The sequence below is a fragment of the Balaenoptera borealis genome, assembly GCF_965194805.1.
Source record: "Balaenoptera borealis genome assembly, chromosome: X".
NCBI classification, from domain to species: domain Eukaryota; kingdom Metazoa; phylum Chordata; class Mammalia; order Artiodactyla; family Balaenopteridae; genus Balaenoptera; species Balaenoptera borealis.
Genome location: NC_138881.1, coordinates 65,380,338 through 65,400,285, shown reverse-complemented (window position 1 = coordinate 65,400,285; position 19,948 = coordinate 65,380,338). Strand labels below are relative to the sequence as shown.

Below are 19,948 nucleotides of genomic sequence, written 5' to 3'. Positions count from 1 at the left end.
AGCCATAAAAAGGAACGAAATTGGGTCATTTGTGGAGACGTGTTTGGATCCAGAGACTGTCATACAGAGTTAAGTAAGTCAGAAAGGGAAAAACAAGTATCGTATATTAACGCATGTATGTGGAACCTAAAAAATGGTACAGATGAACCGGTTTACAGGGCAGAAATTGAGACCCAGATGTAGAGAACAAACATATGGACACCAAGGGGGAAAGCCATGGGGGTGTGGGGGTGGTGGTGTGCTGAATTGGGCGATTGGGATTGACATGTATACACTGATGTGTATAAAATTGATGACTAATAAGAACCTGCTGTATAAAAAAATAAATAAAATAAAATTCAAAAATTAAAAAAAACCAAATAACAAAAAACAACTAATACTAAACTTTCTTTGGGTTATTTGTATGGAACTATGTTAATATAAATGTTTCAGACATTACATGAAATTCCTAAAAATCTTATATGTTCTGGTATAATGTTATAAGTCATAATTCTAGTTATTATTTTAAAATGTATATCTCAGAAATAACTAAATTTCCTTGTCAATTGCATTATTTTGAACTTTCATCAAATCTTTAACCGTGGTCATTTTTAAATCTTTTGTCATTTACAGACAGTTCTGGTTGTACTCTGATGGTTTTGCAAAAATGTTCCTATAAAAGGGTTTCATCTTCAAGGAATTCATGGAAAAGAGTCTGACAAGCTCAGGTTTCTGGTACATGACTATACTGCTGAACTGAATGAATAAGCATTTTCAGAACTCTAATGGAAAACTGATGAATTCATAAAAGTGCTAATAAAAGATCAAGATAAAAAAAAATTAATTACATGGGACTGAGTGAACTGATGAGTATGATTATAATTTTGTGACTTTCTGTTTGAATAAATAAATAAATAAATAAATAAATAAATAAATAATAAATCCACTATGTATGTTAAAAAAAAAGAAAAGAAATCCATGGGACAATTTTAGTGTAGGTACAGGCAATCCTACAAATTTCAATACCTCTGAAAGAAGCAAACGCATACAGTAAAATAACTGAAGTTTATAATATGACCTTCAGTCATCCTAAAAAGATTACATTAAATGTTAGAATTGAACCTCTTCTTAAATGATAACAATATTAATACTAATAATAACAAAAGCAAACATTTGTAAAGTGCTTAAGAGTTTATAAACACTTTCCAAAAAGTATGCTTCATACTGAGATCATCTAGTCTAGCTTCCTTATGGACAAATAATAAAACTAAATCCCAAAGAAAGATTACTTGCCCAAAGTCACGTAGCTTATCAGTGGCAGACCTGAAACTAGGATCCTGGTTCTCTGAATCTGGATTAATGCTTCTCTTATACACCATGTCCCCTTGTTTAAAACAAACTGCTTATGTGGGTCAGAAAGAATATAATTTAGAAATATTTGCACCTAAAATGGTGTTTTAAATATTCAGATACTTAAAGAGCTACTTGATCATTTCTACAGAATACAATTGTCTAAAATATAGATTCCTCGAGGGCTTCAGAAAATCTAGGTTTTACCCTGCTCCCACCATCGTGGTAAATGTTATCTGTTTTTGTTTTGTTAGGCAATCACTATTACAAAAAATTCACACAAAACATTCTGTGAATTTCCAATCTTATAAAGACAAGAAAATAAGTTTATAATTTTATAAAACTAACCACTGCTTTTTGAAATACCATTTTAATGAAATCCAAATATGAAATTTTAAGTATCAAATTTTCCAATGGGAGTGATTTTTATTACAAAATGACTTAACCACAGAGATTTCAAAAATAGCAATTTTTCATTCTGCATTTATAATAAGATTCAATTCACCACTGTTCTCCTTACATGTATCTTTACTTGTGAGAAATGAGGTCCAACCGAAAAACTATAGGCCTGTGTTTGATTCTTCATTAACTCATGGTTTACATATATCAAGTTGTGACTGAGGATGTTTATAGAGGAATTAATCTAGGCAGACCATGGCACAGTTGATTTTAATGAACGAATATAACAAAATATTTGCTAAATGAGTGTCATTATATAAAAGCGTACATTACATCACGCATACAGACATCCAAGCAAAGAGCTTTCATTGCAAACTCTGAAACTCTGAAGTTCGTGAAATACATTAGGATACAATATTATTTCGTGCTTAAGCTGTATGTGTTGTGTGTGAATCTCATGATACTTTTGAGATATTTGGGATGAATCCAAATTGTTTATTTCCCTAAGGGGAGAAAATGAAAGTCTCATAGATATTCCAAGTTATAAGGGTATTAATTCCCATAACTCCTAATAATATTAACAAACATTTCTTCTTTAGGCTACTTTTCTCAAATAGTGCATATTTTCTTTTTTTTTACTTTTAATTTTAAAAAATTCCTATAAAGGATTAATTACATGACAATACATTATCCTTGAGAAGAATGATAGAAATAAACACAAATGCCTTAAACCTGTACCATAATTACATTATAAAATTCTGAAATTTGTTTATACTACAATCATGATCATACCAGATTGCAAGCAATGAAAAAAGTAGAGCATATGTTTTTATTGTCTCAACGTCACAGTGCATACCTAAAGTTAAATGATCAAATGTATGGAAGATACTACATACACACACATTCACAAATATACTCTTTCCCTCATATACATAAATATTTTAATATGGTTTAATGCTTCCTCAGTTTACTAATTTGTGATCTTTTTATATTGGGGACATATCTAAGAACCCAGGCAAGGTAACTCTAGGTACTCTGCCTTTAATCACAGTAACATTGTGAAACATTGTTTTCCTCTCCTCTGCAAAGAGCTTTGATTAACATGTGGCACACCTGTGGTGTAATGTAAGTGTGTTGGCTGCATGAAGTTTAGATAAATGCTTATTGTTATTGAGAACATGGCTGTTCTCCAAAAAAGTTAGATCATCACCTTTGACATATTGTCAGAGAATATAAGTACAAAAACACGGTGATTCAAACAGATTGGAAGACTTTTAAAATGTTCTAGACTACCTGACTTCTTATGGGGATTCATGAACAACCTTGGGTTTACATCTCCTTGTGGTCTTGAGGAAAGAAGTAACACTGTGGCTTCACTTCTACCTTCAGTGGAGATGTATACTCTAGGATGAATCAGCAACAATACTGATGTGGAATACTGATGTCCCTTTGACATGAGGGACTCAAAGGGAACATCTGTAAGATTATTGGAAATAAACATGAAAGTTCCTGTATAAATTTATTTTATTACATATTCATATAAAAACTATCTATCAAGTACTAAATGTTTGCAAGTGTTCAATTCTTTTTGAATCACTGTGGGTTGCTTTTTATGTCTTTGCAGTCCTATGGAGCAACTACTCTAAGAGTCACATATATCACGGTATGGTGAAATGTATATCATCCACATGCCCAGGTCCATGAAATCTCAACTTACATAATTTTTATAAATCACATTAATTTTGACTCTAAGCCCCCACTCATTAGAATAGATGGAGGAATGTGGGTGACCTCCCCCTCTCCAAGTTCCTGTTCTAGGAACTTTGAGTTGCCTATAAATTAGGAGTGACTGCTGTAAGCCTCGGTGACTGCCATCATTGACATCAAACCTTCTGCCAAATGTTGTTTTCATGGATCCTGACCTTCCACATTTGGCAGGCACTGAAATGCCTCTCAGATTAGTCTTCCAAGCGATCACATGTCACACCAGAGAGATTCTATCAATGTGCTTAAGGTAACAGTGCTTAGAGTCAAGACTCCATGGCCATCCTGTAGTTACCATGCCATGCACAATGCACAAGGAGCATGACCTTCCAACACTTGCAGAAACTTAAGAAAATCCAAACCTGTATGAGTTTTAAGAAAGGTTATCCCTCTTTCCTCTAGTCTTGTCTCTCCAAAGCAGCAACATCAACCCCCTGACCTCTAGGATCACCCAGAGAATTAAGCCTCTTTAAAGGAGATAACTCACAAGAAAAATTGTTAATTCCCTGGAAAGGAGCTTAGAACTCAACCTTCCTATTTTTTAATGTTTGGGTGAGAGGAAACGTGTGGTGTGTGTATGTAGAGAAACGTCATCTATTTAATCTAGTGAGAATCTTTTTCAGCAGCAAGAGCAATGTAGAAATTACTATAGAAATACATCATCCTCTCAGGTAGCCATTTTTTAATTCCACAGTGATCAGAACATCCAGGGAGGAGGAAGAGTATATTTATGAAAGAGCATAGTCTCCAGAGGGAAAACTCTACTTACTAGTCCTGTGTCCTTGGGCAAGTTTCCTCTCTCTGTCTTTTCTCATCTTGGAGAAACTGTGACAATTAAATGAGCTGATGTATCAGAAGCACTTACATGCCAGATGCATAGTAAGTGCTCGATAAATATTTTCAATTATTGTTAAAATTGTCAGATATCAACATAAGAAGACATTTATTTCTTAAATATATTCTTTATATGAGAAAAATAATATTCTTTATGGGTAGTCTGTCCACTGGGATAATTTTTGGTTTTTCACTTTGGAGACAAGAAGTTTCCATTCTGTGTTGAGCAAATTTTTGGATCCTGCCTTTTTTAGCTTGAGAGAAACAAATGGTGGAATGATATTTTGTTGTCTTTTTGATACTCTTGAGCACATTTCACTCCTGTACTCCCCTGACAACTGTCCAGACTTCTGTTAATACTTGTCACATGTACTTGTAAGACAGGGGTCTGCGTCTTACTTTCTCTTTTCTTCCAGTTTTATTGAGATATAATTGACATACAGCACTGTATAGGTTTATGGTGTAAAACACAATGATCTGACTTACATACAACACGAAATGATTACCACAATAAGTTTAGTGAACATCCATCATCTTATATAGATACAAAGAATAGCATCTGTTTTTTCTATTTTATAAAGAAATAGAAAAAAAATTTTGCCTTGTGGTGAGAACTCAGGATTTTCTCTCAAAAATTTTCATGTATGATGTACAGTTGTGCTAGTTATATTTATCATGTTGTACATTACATCCCTAGTATTTATTTATCTTATAACAGTAAATATGTACCTTATGACCACCTTAAACCAATTCCCCCTGCCCCCATCCTATGCCTCTGGTAACCACAAATCTGATCCCTTTTTCTATGACTTTGTTTGATTCTTTGTTTCTGAAGTATAATTAACCTACAACACTATGTTAATTCCTGTTACACAACATAGTGACTTGATATTTCTATATATTTCAAAATGATCACCATGATAATTCTAGTTACCATCTGTCACCACACAAGGATACTACATAATTATTGATTATTCTCCATACTGTATGTTTCAAACTTGTGATTCATTTATTTTGTAATTGAAAGTCTGTACCTCAATCTCCCTCAACTATTTCTCTCCTCCTCCCACCCCCATTCCCTCTGGCAACCACCATTTGTTCTCTGTATCTATGTCTCTGTTTCTGTTTTGTTGTGTTTGTCCATTTGTTTTGTTTTGTTTTTTAGATTCCACATATAAGTGAAATCACACAGTACTTATCTCTGTCTGACTTATTTTACTTAAAACAATACTTTCTAGGCTCACCCATGTGGTCACAAATGATAAAATTTCATTCTTTTTATGATTAAATAATATTCCACTATATGTATGTATATACTACATCTTCAATATTCATTCATCTATCGATGGACACTTGGGTTGCTTCCATATCTTGACTATTGTAAATAATGCTGCAAAAACATAGGGGTGCATATATCATATCTAACTACTGTATTTGTCTTTTTAGGATAAATATCCAGGAGTGAAATTGCTAGATTATATGATAGTTCTATTTTTACCTTTTTGAGGAATCTCTATAATTTTTTCCATAGTGGATGCACCAATTTAAATTCCCAGCGACAGTGCATGAGAGTACCCTTTTCTCCAATATTTGCCAAAACTTTTTTTGTTCTTGATAATTGTTATTTTTGACAGGTGTGAGGTGATATCTCATTTTAGTTTTTATTTGCATTTCCCTGATGATTAGTGGTGTTGAGCATCTTCTAATATATTAATATATTTGTTGGCTATCTGTATGTTATTTTTGGAAAAATGTATATTCAGGTCCTCTGCCCATGTTTTAATCAGATTTTTAGTTTTTTGATGGTAAATTGTATATTTTGGATATTAACCCCTTACCAGATATATCATTTGCAAATATCTTCTCCCATTCAGTATGCAGCCTTTTCATTTCATTGATAGTTTCCTTTGCTGTGCAAAATATTTTTGTTGCTGTAGTCCCATTTGTTTATTTTTTTCTATTGTTTCCCTTGCCTGAGGAGACATATCTAAAAAATATTGCTAATGCAGATTTCACAGAGTATTACCTATATTTTCTTCTAGAAGTTTTATGGTTTCAGGTCTTACATTTAAGTATTTAATCCATTTTTAGTTTACTTTTGTATATGGTGTTAGAAATTAATCCCGTTTTATTATTTTGCGTGTAACTGTCCAGTTTTCCCAGTAACATTTACTGAAGAGGCTGTCTTTTCTCCATTGCATATTCATGTCTCCTTTGTCATAGATTAATTGCCCATATAAGTGTGTCTGTATCATAGAGTTTTGATTTGTAGTATAGTACAGCTTTGTAGTATAGTTTGAAATCAGGGAGCATGATACTTTGGGCTATTTAGGGTCACATTTTTAAATTATTTTTTCTAATTCTGTGAAAAATGCCATTGTTATTTGATAGAGATTGCATTGAATCTGTAGATTGCCTTGGGTTGTATGGTCATTTTAGCAATATTGATTCTTCCTATCCATGAGCATAGTATGTCCTTGCATCTGCTTGTGTCCTCTTCAGTTTCATTCATCACTGAGCTATAGTTTTCAGAGTACAGGTCTTTTACCTACTTAGTTAGATTTATTCCTAGGTATTTTACTCTTTTTGATGTGATAGTAAATAGGATTGCTTTCTTAATTTCTTTTTCTAATAGTTCCTTTATAGTGTATAAAATTGCAACAGATTCCTATATATTAATCTTGTGTCCTGCACTTTACAGAATTCTTTAATGAGTTCTAGTAGTTTTCTTGGTGACATCTTTAGGATTTTCTATATAGAGTACCATGTCATTGGTAAGCAAAAACAGTTTTACTTCTTCCTTTCCACATTGGATTCCTGATTGCTGTGGCTAGGACTTTCAATATTATGTTGAATAAAAGTCTTGAGAGTGGGCATCCTTGTCTTGCTCCTGATCTTAGAATAAATGCTTTCACCTTTTTATCATTGAGTATAGTGTTATCTGTGGGCTTGTCATATACAGCCTTTATTATATTGAGGTATATTCCCTCTATGTCCATTTTCTGGAGAGCTTTTTATCATAAATGGATGTTGAATTTTGTCAAAAGCTTTTTCTGCACCTATTGAGATGACCATATGATTTTTATTCTTCAATTTGTTAATGTGGTATATTAAATTATTTTGCAGATATTGAACTATCCTTGTGTCCTTGGAATAAATCTCACTTGATCATTATGTATGATCTATTTAATGTATTGTTGGATTTGGTGTGCTAATATTTTGTAGAGAATTTTTGCATCTATGTTCATCAGTGATATTCGCCTGTAATTTTCTTTTTTGTGTGATATCTTTGTCTGATTTTGCTAACAGGGTGATGCTGGCCTCTTAGAATTAGTTCAGAAGCATTATGTGCTCTGCAAATTTATTGAATAGTTTGAGAAAACTAAGTATTAACTCTTCTCTACATGTTTGGTAGAATTCACCTGTGAAGCCATCTGTTCCTGACCTTTGTTTGATGGAAGCTTTTTAAATTACTGATTCAGTTTCATTACTGATAATTGGTCTGTTCATATTTTCTATTTCTTCCTTGTTCAGTCTTGGGAGATTGTACATTTCTAGGAATTTTTTCCATTTCTTTTATGTTGTCCATTTTATTGGCATATAGTTGTTCATAGTAAGCTCTTATGATCCTTTGTATTTCTGTGGTGTCACCTGTAACTTCTTTTTCGTTTTTCATTTTATTGATTTGGGTCCTCTCTCTTTTTTTCTTGATGAGCCTGGCTAAAGCTTTATCGATTTGGTTCATCTTTTCAAAGAACTAACTCTTAGTTTTATTGACCTTTCTCTATTTAATTTATTTCAGCTCTGATCTTTCTTTCCTTCTACTAACTTTGGGTTTTGTTAATTCTTCTTTTCCTAGTTCCTATAGGTGTAAGGTTAGGCTTTTAATTTGAGATTTTTCTTGTTTCCTGAGAAAAGCTTGTGCAGTAAGTCCCTTACATATGAAAAATTCCATCCTGAGAGCTCATTCTTAAGTCCAACAAAGTTAGCATAGGTACCCAACTAACACAATTGGCTATATACTGCTAGTTTTACACTTGGCTTGCGGACTTCCTGGGCTTGAAATAAAGATACTGTACTACTGTACTCTATACAGTACTGTACAGTAAAGTACACAAAAGCACAACCACTCATAGAGAATGCATGTATGAGACAATGTATGCCAGACACGTGAACTAACTTACGTTATTGGACATGCAAACGCATGTTCACATCTTTGAAAGATCACGACTTGAAGGTTTGTATGTATGGAACTTACTGTATGATATTTCTATAAACTACTCTCTTAGAAATGCTTTTGCTGAAACTCACAGATTTTGGATCATTGTAATTTCATTTGCACTTATCTCCAGGTACTTTTCATTTTCTCTTTGAGATCTTCAGTAATCCACTGGTTGTTTATTGCACATTGTTTAGCCTCCTTGTGTTTGTGATTTTTGCAGTTTTTTTCCATGTAATTGATTTCTAGTCTAGTCTCATAAAATTGTGGTCAGAAAAGATGGTTGATATATGATTTCAATTTTCTTAAACTTACCAAGACTTGTTTTGTCATCTAGCATGTGATCTGTCCTGGAGAATGTTTCATGTGCACTTGAAAAGAATTTATATTCTGTTGCTGATCTAATGTGTCATTTAAGGCCAGTGTTCCCTTACTGATTTTCTGTCTGGATGATCAGTCCAATGATGTAAGTGGAGTGCTAAAAAGTCCCCTACAATTATTGTGTTATTGTCAATTTCTCATTTTATGTCTGTTAATATTTGCTTTATGTATTTATGTACTAATGTTGGGTGCATATATATTTACAATTATTATATATTCTTCTTGTATATATCCCTTTATCATTATGTAATGTCTTTTTTTGTCTCTTATTACAGTCTTTATTTTAAGGTCTATTTTGTTTGATGGAAGTATTGCTACCCCTGCTTTCTTTTCGTTTCCATGTGCATGGCATATCTTTTGCCATCTTCCCATTTTCAGTTCACATGTGTCTTGAGATCTTAAGGGAATCTCTTGTAGGCAACATATATATGAGCCTTATTTTTGTATCCATTCAGCCACTCTATGTCTTTTGATTGGAGCATATATTCCATTTATATCTAAAGTAATTATTGGACTTCCCTGGTTGTGCAGTGGTTAAGAACCCACCTGCCAGTGCAGGGGACACGGGTTAGAGCCCTGGTACAGGAAGATCCCATGTGCGGCAGAGCAACTGGGCCTGTGCACCACAACTGCTGAGCCTGTGCTCTAGAGCCCGTGTGCCACAACTACTGAAGCCTGCATGCCTAGATCCCATGCTCCCCAACAAGAGAAGCCACTGCAATGAGAAACCCATGCACTGCAATGAAGAGTAGCGCCCACTTACTGCAACTAGAGAAAACCCACACACAGCGACGAAGACCTAACACAACCAAAAATAAAAACAAATAAATAAATAAATTTATTTTTTAAATAAATAAATAAATAAAGTAATTATTGATAGATATAGTTCTTTTTGTTCCTTTCTTCTTCTTTTGGTCTCTTCCCTTGTGATTTGATAAATATCTTCAGTGGTATGTTTGGATTCATTTCTGTCTTTGGTGTTGTGTATCTATTATGGATTTTTGGTTTGTGGTTATCATGGGTTTTATATATAACAATCTATATATATGCATGTTATATAAGTTGCTGATTTCTTAACTTTGAATGCATTTTTCCAACCATGAAATTTTAATTCTCCCCCATTTATTGTTTTTGACATCATATTTTACATCTTTTTGTTTTGTGTATCCCCTTAACTACTTATCATGTATACAGCTGATTTTACAACTTTTGTCTTTTAACCTTCCTTCTAGCTTTATATGTTGTTGATTTACTACCATTACTGCATATTTGCCTTTACCAATGAGATTTTTCATTTCTTAATTTTCATATTTCTAGCTGAGGCCTTTCTTTTTCTGCTTAGAGAAATCCCTTTAACAGTTCTTTTAAATCTGGTTTTGTGCTCCTGAACTCTTTCTGTTTTTGCTTGCCTGTAGAACTTTTAATATCTCCTTCAAATCTGAATGTTAGCCTTGTCAGGTTGAGTATTCTTCATGATAGGTTTTTCCCCTTCATCCCTTTAAATATATCATGGCCCACACCTCTACCTGCAGAGTTTCTACCTAAAAGTCAATGATAGTATTATGGGAGTTTCATTGTATGTAACTTGCTACTTTTCCCTTGCTGCTTTTAATATTCCCTTTTTTCTTTTTCTTTTTTTTTCATTTTAATTACAGTGTGTCTTTGTGTAGTCATTTTTGGTTTGATCCTGCTTGCAAAGTCTCTGTGCTTCCTGGACCTGGATGTATTTTTCATTTCCCAAGTTAGTTAAGTTTTCAGCTATTATGTCTTCAAATATGTTCTTTGCCACTTCCTCTTTCTCTTCTCATTCTGTGACCCCTATAATGAGAATGTTATTATGCTTGATGTTGTCTCAGAGGTCTCTTAAACTGTTCCCATTTTTTAAAATTCTGTGTTCTTTTTTCTGTTTAGCTAAAACAATTTCCACTACTCTGTCTTCCACTTTGCTGATCTGTTCCTATGTATCATCTAATCTACTGTTGATTCATTCAAGTTTAATTTTTAGCTCATTTATTATATTCTTCATATCTGTTTGGTTCTTCTTTATATTTTCTAACTCTTTTTTATTACTATTCTCACTGTGTTCATCCACTTTTTGTCCTGAGTTATTTGAGCATCTTTATGATCACCACCATGAATGCTTTATTGGGTAGATTGCTTATCTCCAATTAAATTAGTTCTTCTTCTGGGGTTTTATCTTGTTACTTCATTTGGAACATATTGCTCCATCACTTCATTTTGTCTAATTTGCTGTTTTTATTTCTATGTATTTGGTATACTGCTTATATTTCCCTATCTTAGAGAAGTGGCCTTATGTAGGAGACATGCTAGGGGGCACAGCAGCACACTCCCTTCTTGTCACCAGAGCTATATGCTCTCAGGGTGCCCCCTATATGGGCTATCTGGGTCTTCCTGCTGTGATAAGCTGACTACTATGGATACTGGTAGGTGTATCTGTCTCCTGGTCCAGTTGGTTGCCAGCCCCTGCCTTGTGTGGAGACTACTGGCTTCTGGTGGGTAAGGCATAATCCTGCCATGACTAGGTGCATGACCAGGGAAATCCTGGTCCTGGTGCCAGCCCACTGGTGAGATGGGCTATGTCATAAGGTGGCTGGCTGCAGGGTTAGGATCCTGGAGCTAGTATCCACCTGCTGTTGAGCTGGACCATGGCCAAGGGCAGGTGGCTGAGGGGCTCAAAGTGTCCTAGAGCTGGTTTCAACATCCTCATGGGAGGATATGGTGCCTTGGGCATCCTGACGCTGGTGCCTTCCCACTCGTGGGTAAGGCTTGGTCCCAGGGATACTACCAGCTCCTTGTGTGCAGAGTTAGGACCTGAGGTCTTTGACTATGGTCGAGAGTCCCAGAGCTAGTGTCAACTCAATGGTGGGTGGAGCTGGGACCAAGAGGGTCCTTGGGCTAGTTCTGGCCCAATGGGCACAACTGAATGCTGGTATATCTGGCTGCAGTGTGCAGGGGGTCCCAGAGTTGATGTCCACCCACATGTGGGAAGGGCTGGGACCCAAATATCCCAGGGCTAATTCCCATCCCTGGGGGGTAAGGCTGGACCCCAGGGTTAGTGCTGGCCCACTGGTGGGTGAAGCTGGGTCCTGGTTATTCTGGCTCTGGGGCCTTGATTTCACAGACCTGGTGCTGGCCTGTTGTGTGTTGGGCTGGATTTTGTGTGCTGTGGTGAACAAGGCCAGGTCCTTGGAAGCTCAGGGGGTCCTAAATCAGCCAGCCTGCTAGAGGGAGGATCCCAAAATGGTGTTGCCAGCATCAGTGCCCTCATGGTAGGATGAGTTTCCAAAAATAGCTGCTGTCAGTGTCGATGTCCCTAGGGTGAGCCCCAATTGCCTCCTCTCTGGGAGGCTCTCCAAGATCAGAAGATCAGCAAGTGGGTCTAACCCAAGTTTGTTTCAAATTGTTGCTTCTGCCCTGGGTCTCAGAGCTTGTGAGATTTTGTGTGTGCCCTTTAAGAGTACAGTCTCTATTTCCCACAGCCCTTCAGCTCTCCTGAAACTAAACCCCACTGGCCTTGAAAGCCAAACAGTCTAGAAGCTTGTCTTTCTAGTGCAGGATCTCTGGGCTGGGGAGCTTAATGTGGGGCTCAGACCCTTCATTCCTTGTGGAGAACCTCTGCAATTGTAATTATTCTCCTGTTTGTGGGTCACCTATCCAGGGGTATGGCTCTTGACTATACTGTGTCTCCACTTCTCCTACCCATCTTGTTGTGGTTCCTTCTTTACTTTAGTTGTAAAATATCTTTTCTGCTAGTGTTCAGGTTGTTCTCATCAATGGTTGCTCTGTAAGTATTTGTAATTTTGGTGTGCCTGTGGAAGGAGTTGAGATCAGGGTCTTCCTACTTTGCCATCTTGGCCACTCCACCTGTGTACAACTTTTTGATAAAGCAAAGATAGTATTGTTCTCCTGTACATTTTTAAATGTGTAGACAATTCATCTATGTTCATCTATTTTCAATTTGCATTTTGTTTCTTGCAGGGGAAGGTGAAAATTTTGGACCTATTGTTGAGGAACTGGGGTGCAGTTCATTCTGTTGTTCATCCTTTTGTGTAAATAAAGTTATTTTCTCATATGCTCCATAGAACAATATTTCCATTTGGACAGAAAATATAGGCTTTAATATTTTTTTCCAGAAGAATCATTTTGAGGATTAAGGAAAGGGAGCCATGTTTCATTAAGGCACTTAAGGGTACCATTTTTTTAAAGAAAGATCTTCAAGGTGACATAGATAAACTGATAGAGCATATAGATTATTCTAGGTAATTATTTGATTACATTGTTTTGGAATCATCCATAAATTCAAGAGAGATAGTTTGAAGATCCTCCTTCCTATGCTGAATTTCCAAAGCATCATCCTTGCATTTCACACATGACTGAAGAACCAAACTACCATGCTCCGAAAATCCATCACGAAATTCTGAGGTCATAAAATAATATACAACTGGATCAAGACAGCAATTTAGATTTGCAAGACACAGGGAAATTATGTGGAAAAATAGAGTGCTCTTAATAAAGGAGCAGTTTGAAAAGATTCGTTGCTTCACCATCATAAAGAAAGGGAAGTTGAGGTGGTAGGGTGTGAAACACACAATGAATACCACTGCACACATCAGGACCATCCACAAAGTCTTTTTTCTCTCTTTGGTATTCTGAGGGGGAACTTGGAATTCCTGTAAAATTTTTCTTGTTCTCCATGTGCAATAAGTAATAATTACAACAGGTAAAACAAACCCTCCAAGTTCAGCTACAGTTACCATGCCAATTGTAGACACCATGCTAATGTTTTGAAGCCCTAAATCGGCAAAGCAGGATTCAGTATTGTTGGCTAATCCAGCATTTCTCAGAATTGGAAGTGGCAAACAAGCAGTCCCCACGATGACCCAGATGGCAGCACTGATGCCCACATCATACCTACGCTTCCAGTCTCTGGCCCTGAAAGGCTTGAGGAGAAAGAAGCACCTCTAAAGGCTGATGCATGTCAGGAAACAAATACTGGCATACATGTTGAGATACTTTAGGTAGAAGCACAGCAGGCAAAGGGCCCTCTGGAAAGGCCAATGGTGGCTGATGTAATAGTAAATCCGGAGGGGTAAAGACAGCACATGAGCAAGGTCAGCCACAGAGAGGTTGATCATAAAACTGATGGCTTTATTTTTCTTGTTGATGAAGCGGCACAAAACCCACAAGGCTGCACTGTTCACCAGTAGACCAGGGATAAATATGAGGATGTAAGTGGTTGCATAGAGAGAGTACTGAAATGACATTTGAAGATCAGTGCACTTTGCCCTTGTACTGTTTGCGCTGTTACATCCCATCTTGGGAATTTGTGTTCCTTCCTTAGGAAAAACATCAGAGTGATGATTTCTGCAGAAAATAGAGAAAAATAGGGTCAAGGGCATATCAGTCCATGTTTGGGTATACAAATATATTTGTATTCTACCAAAGAGGTATTCAAGTGTGAACTTTCATAAACTCAAAAAGTCTTTTCTACGTAAACTGAAAATATCTTGCCAATCTACAACTGGATAAGAGTACTGTTGAAGATATTTTCAGAATCAAAAAGATCAATGTTTTGGCAATAACTTCAGTCAGGTTTTTCCCTTAGTAGTCAGAGGAAGTAATCAAACTTGCAGAGATAACCGAAAAGTAAGTCTTCCTGGCAAATAGCTGCCAAACATACATTTCAAAATTCTTGTTTTACATTCAGTTTTACAATTATCTCTATCTGTATTTTCAAAGTTTGAGATCCAGCTTTCCCTATCCTCAATGCTGAGAGAGATAAAACTCAATCTATTTTGAAAGACAATCTTATCAGGGATTAGATGACTGCTGAGGTTAGTCGATGAACATTTAGGAATGAAACATGGGATAAAGGTCTGGGGAAGGGCTGCCAGGTCACTAGGCCTTGAAAGATAGGGGCTTGGAAAAGATATTACAACTCAGATAAACTTTGTCTCCTTCAGAATTTGGCTGAGGCCACAATTAGTTCTGCTTATATAGCATGGAACTTTCAGAAGCTTCAGTAACTTTAAAGATCTGTATTTATTAACAGAATTACAGTAGCTTCAGACATTCACATTTATTGAGACTATCCTCGCAATCATTGAAAGCAACTGCCAGAATATGTGACGGACTAGAGGGTATCTGGTAGTAGATGCAGCAAAAGGGGCTGCCTCTACTTCAGCTCTAGCTCTCAGGGCAAGTTCAGTGAAAAAGTTATTAATGTGGATGGTTACATTTTTAACAATCATAATTGTTAGAAGTCCTCCCTTCTAGTGAGACAAAACTCCACATCCCTGACATTTCAACCTAGTTCAGCCTACCAAAGCCAAATAAAATAAAGTCTACTCCCTGTTACACATGACACTCTTCAAATATCTAAAGATAGGAATTCTGTCATCTCTCATGTCTTCCCTTATCCAGGTTAAACGTTCATTCCTAGTATGGCATGGTTCTTTTTCTTGGCTTTCTTTTGGATCAGAACATTTTGCTTTTAGCCAAAAGCCACTACAACACAGCTTATTTTACACATGAAAAGAACAGTTAAAGAACCCAAATGTTTAATATATTAGGAAATATAACATGCATTTGATCGCAGAAAAAAAGCATAAATGGGATTTTAATACTCTCTTATAATTGTCATCACTTGCATAAACATTTAGTTTGCTTCACAATTATAGAATTAAAAGGAAAATAAGACAGACTTAACATAACTATTGAAAGCAATATAGAGCCTAAGACAGTGCCTACTCAACCCTAAACACAACCAATTAAAAATGTAAAAATCAGAGGGAGAGGAGTCAAGATGGCAGAAGATGAGAACGTGGAATTTGTCACTCCTCACAAATACATCAAGAATACATCTACAGAGAAAGGACCTACAGATGGTGGAGGAGTAAGATGTAGAGATCATCTTCCTCCCCACAGATACATCAGAAATACATCTACATGTGGAACAACTCTTACAGAACACCTACTGAATGTTTGCAGAAGACCTCAGACTTCCCAAAAGACAAGAAACTCCCCATGTACATGGGTAGGGAAAAAGAAAAAAGAAAAAAAATGGAGACCAAAAGAATAGGGATGGGACCTGCACCTCTGGGAGGGAGCTGTGAAGGAGGAAAAGTTTCCACACACTAAGAAGCCCCTTCACTGGCAGAGATGGGGGATGGGCTGGGGGGAAGCTTTTGAGCCATGGAGGAGAGGGCAGCAACAGGGGTGCAGAGGGCAAAGTGGAGAGATTCCTACACAAAAATCAGTGTCGACCAGCACTCACCAGCCTGAGAGGCTTGTCTGCTCACCCGGTGGGGTGGTGGGCAGTTGGGAGCTGATGCTCAGGCTTCAGAGGTCAGATCCCAGGGAGAAGACTGAGGTTGGCTGCATGAACACAGCCTGAAGGAGGCTAGTGCACCACAGCTAGCCAGGAGGGAGTCCGGGAAAAACTCTGGAACTGCCTAAGAGACAAGAGAACATATTTTGGGCTGCACATGGAGACAGGGTTCAAAGCATGACCTAAATGAGCTCCAGAGATAAGTGCGACCGGCAGCTATCAGCACAGACACCAGAGACGGGCATGAAATGCTAAGGTTGCTGCTGCAGCCACCAAGAAGCCTGTATGCAAGCACAGGTCACTATCCACACACACACACCTCCCCCCCAGGAGCCTGTGCAACCTGCCACAGCCAGGGTCCCGTGATCCAGGGACAACATCCCCGGGAGAACACATGGCGTGCCTCAGGCTGCTGCAAAGTCGTGCTGGTCTCTGCTGCCACATGCTCACCCCACATTCCAATTATAACTACTGTACCCCTCCCTCCCCCAGGCCTGAGTGAGCCAGAGCCCCCTCATCAGCTGCTACTTTAACCCCATCCTGTCTGGGTGGGGAACAGACGCCCTCAGGCGACCTAAACACAGAGGCAGGGCCAAATCCAAAGCTGAACCCCAGGAGATGTGCAAACAAAGAAGAGAAAGGGAAATTTCTCCATGCAACCTGAGGAGGAGCAGATTAAATCTCCACAATCAACTTGATGTACCATGAATCTGAGGAAAACCTGAATAGACAATGAATCACCACAAAATTGAGATGGTGGACTTTGAGAGCAACTATAGAATTGGGGTTTGCTTTCACAATTTAATTTCTTTCTGGTTTTATGTTTATCTTAGTTTAGTATTTAGAGCTTATTATCATTGGTAGATTTGTTTATTGATTTGGTTGCTCTTTCTTTATACATATATATATATTTTTTTTCCTTTTTCTCTTTTTGTGAGTGTGTATGTGTATGCCTCTTTGTGTGATTTTTTTCATACATCTTTGATTTTCCCATTTGTCCTACGGTTCTGTCTGTCGGTATTTTTGCCTTCTTTTTTAGTATAGTTTTTAGTGCTTGTTATCACTGGTGGATTTGTTTATTGGTTTGGTTTATCTCTTCTTTCTTTCTTTCTTCTTTTTATTTTTATTACTTTTTAAATTTTTTATTTTTAATAATATTTTTATTTCAATAACTTTATTTTATTTTATTTATTTTTCTTTCTTTCTTTCTTTTTTCCCTTTTCTTCTGAGCTGTGTGGCTGACAGGGTCTGGGTGCTCCGACCGGGTGTCAGGTCTGAGCCTCTTGGGTGGGAGACTCGAGTTCAGGACATTGGACCACCAGAGACTTCCCAGCCCCATGTAATATCAAACAGCAAAATCTCTCCCATAGATCTCCATCTCAGTGTTAAGACCTAACTCTACTCAACGACCAGCAAGCTACAGTGCTGAACAGTCCATAGCAAACAACTAGCAACACAGGAACACAAGCCCACCCGTTACCAGAGAGGCTGCCTAAAATTATAAAAAGTTCACAGACACACCAAAACACACCCCCGGATGCGGTTCTGCCCACCAAAAAGACAAGATCCAGCCTCATCCACCAGAGCACAGGCACCAGTACCCTCCACCAGGAAGCCTACACAAGCCAATAAACCAACCTTAGCAACTGAAGGCAAACACCAAAAACAATGGGAACTAGGAACCTGCAGCCTGTGAAGAAGAGACACCAAACACAGTAAGTTAAGCAAAATGAGAAGACAGAGAAACACACAGCAGATGAAGGAGCAAGGTAAATACCCACCAGACCAAACAAATGAAGAGGAAATAGGCAGTACACCTAAAAAAGAATTCAGAGTAATGATAGTAAAGATGATCCAAAACCTTGAAAATAGAATGGAGAAAATAAAAGAAATGTTTAACAAGGACATAGAGGAACTAAAGAGTAAACAAACAATGATGAACAACACAATAAATGAAATTTAAAATTCTCTAGAAGGAATCAATAGCAAAATAACTGAGGCAGAAGAATGGATAAGTGACCTGGAGTATAAAATAGTGGAAATAACTACTGCAGACCAGAATAAAAAAAAAAAAGAATGAAAATAATTGAGGACAGTCTCAGAGACTTCTGGGACAACATTAAACGCACCAACATTCGAATTATAGGGGCCGAGAAGAAGAAGAGAAAAAGAAAGGGACTGAGAAAATATTTGAAGAGATTATAGTTGAAAACTTCCCTAATATGGGAAAGGAAATAGTTAATCAAGTCCAGGAAGCACAGAGAGTCCCATACAGGATAAATCCAAGGAGAAACACGCCAAGACACATATTAATCAAACTATCAAAAATTAAATACAAAGAAAACATATTAAAAGCAGCAAGGGAAAAACAACAAATAACATACAAGGGAATCGCCATAAGGTTAACAGCTGAACTTTCAGCACAAACTCTGCAAGCCAGAAGGGTGTGGCAGGACATATTTAAAGTGATGAAAGGAAAAAAACTACAACCAAGATTACTCTACCCAGCAAGGAACTAATTCAGATTCGACAGTGAAATTAAAACCTTTACAGAAAAACAAAAGCTAAGAGAATTCAGCACCACCAAGCCACCTTAACAACAAATGCTAAAGGAACTTCTCTAGGCAGGAAACACAAGAGAAGGAAAAGATCTACAAAAACAAACCCAAAACATTTAAGAAAATGGGAATAGGAATATATATATCGATAATTACCTTAAATGTAAATGGATTAACTGTTCCAACCAAAAGACATAGACTGTCTGAATGGATACAAAAACAAGACCCATATATATGCTGTCTACAAGAGACCCACTTCAGACTTAGAGACACATACAGGCTGAAAGTGAGAAAATGGAAAAAGATATTCCATGCAAATGGAAATCAAAAGAAAGCTGGAGCAGTAATTCTCATATCAGACAAAATCAACATTAAAATAAAGACTATTACAAGAGACAAAGAGGACACTACATAGTGAACAAGGGATCAATCCAAGAAGAAGATATAAAAATTGTAAATATTTATGCACCCAACATAGGAGGGCCTCAGTACATAAGGCAAATGCTAAGAGTCATAACAGGATAAATTGACAGTAACACAATCATAATAGGGGACTTTAACACCCCACTTTCACCAATGGACAGATCATCCAAAATGAAAATAAATAAAGAAACACAAGCTTTAAACGTTACATTAAACAAGATGGACTTAATTGATATTTATAGGACATTCCATCCAAAAACAACAGAATATACTTTCTTCTCAAGTGCTCATGGGACATTCTCCAGGATAGATCATATCTTGGGTCACAAATCAAGCCTTGGTAAATTTAAGAAAATTGTAATCGTATCAAGTATCTTATCCAACCACAATGCTATAAGACTAGATATCAATTACAGGAAAAAAATCTGTAAAAAAAACAAACACATGGAGGCTAAATAATGCATGACTAAATAACCAGAGATCACCGAAGAAATCAAAGAGGAAATTAAAAAATACCTAGAAACAAACAAACAAAAAAATGAAACCACGATGAACCAAAACCTATGAGATGCAGCAAAAGCAGTTCTAAGAGGGAAGATTATAGCAATACAATCCTACCTCAAGAAAAAAGAAACACCTCAAATAAACAACCTAACATTACACTTAAAGCAATTAGAGGAAGAAGAACAA

General features: G+C 36.8%; 1 pseudogene across 1 annotated transcript in view; it reads right to left on the bottom strand.

Moving 5' to 3' along the window:
- Positions 1-652: 652 nt before the first annotated feature.
- The window catches only part of LOC309620620 (putative P2Y purinoceptor 10), a 73,054-nt pseudogene continuing 53,758 nt past the window's right edge, over positions 653-19,948 (bottom strand). Inside the window, exon 2 of the transcript XR_014249894.1 lies at positions 653-14,311. The product of XR_014249894.1 is annotated as a putative P2Y purinoceptor 10 (transcript). The remainder of the gene's footprint in view (positions 14,312-19,948) is intronic.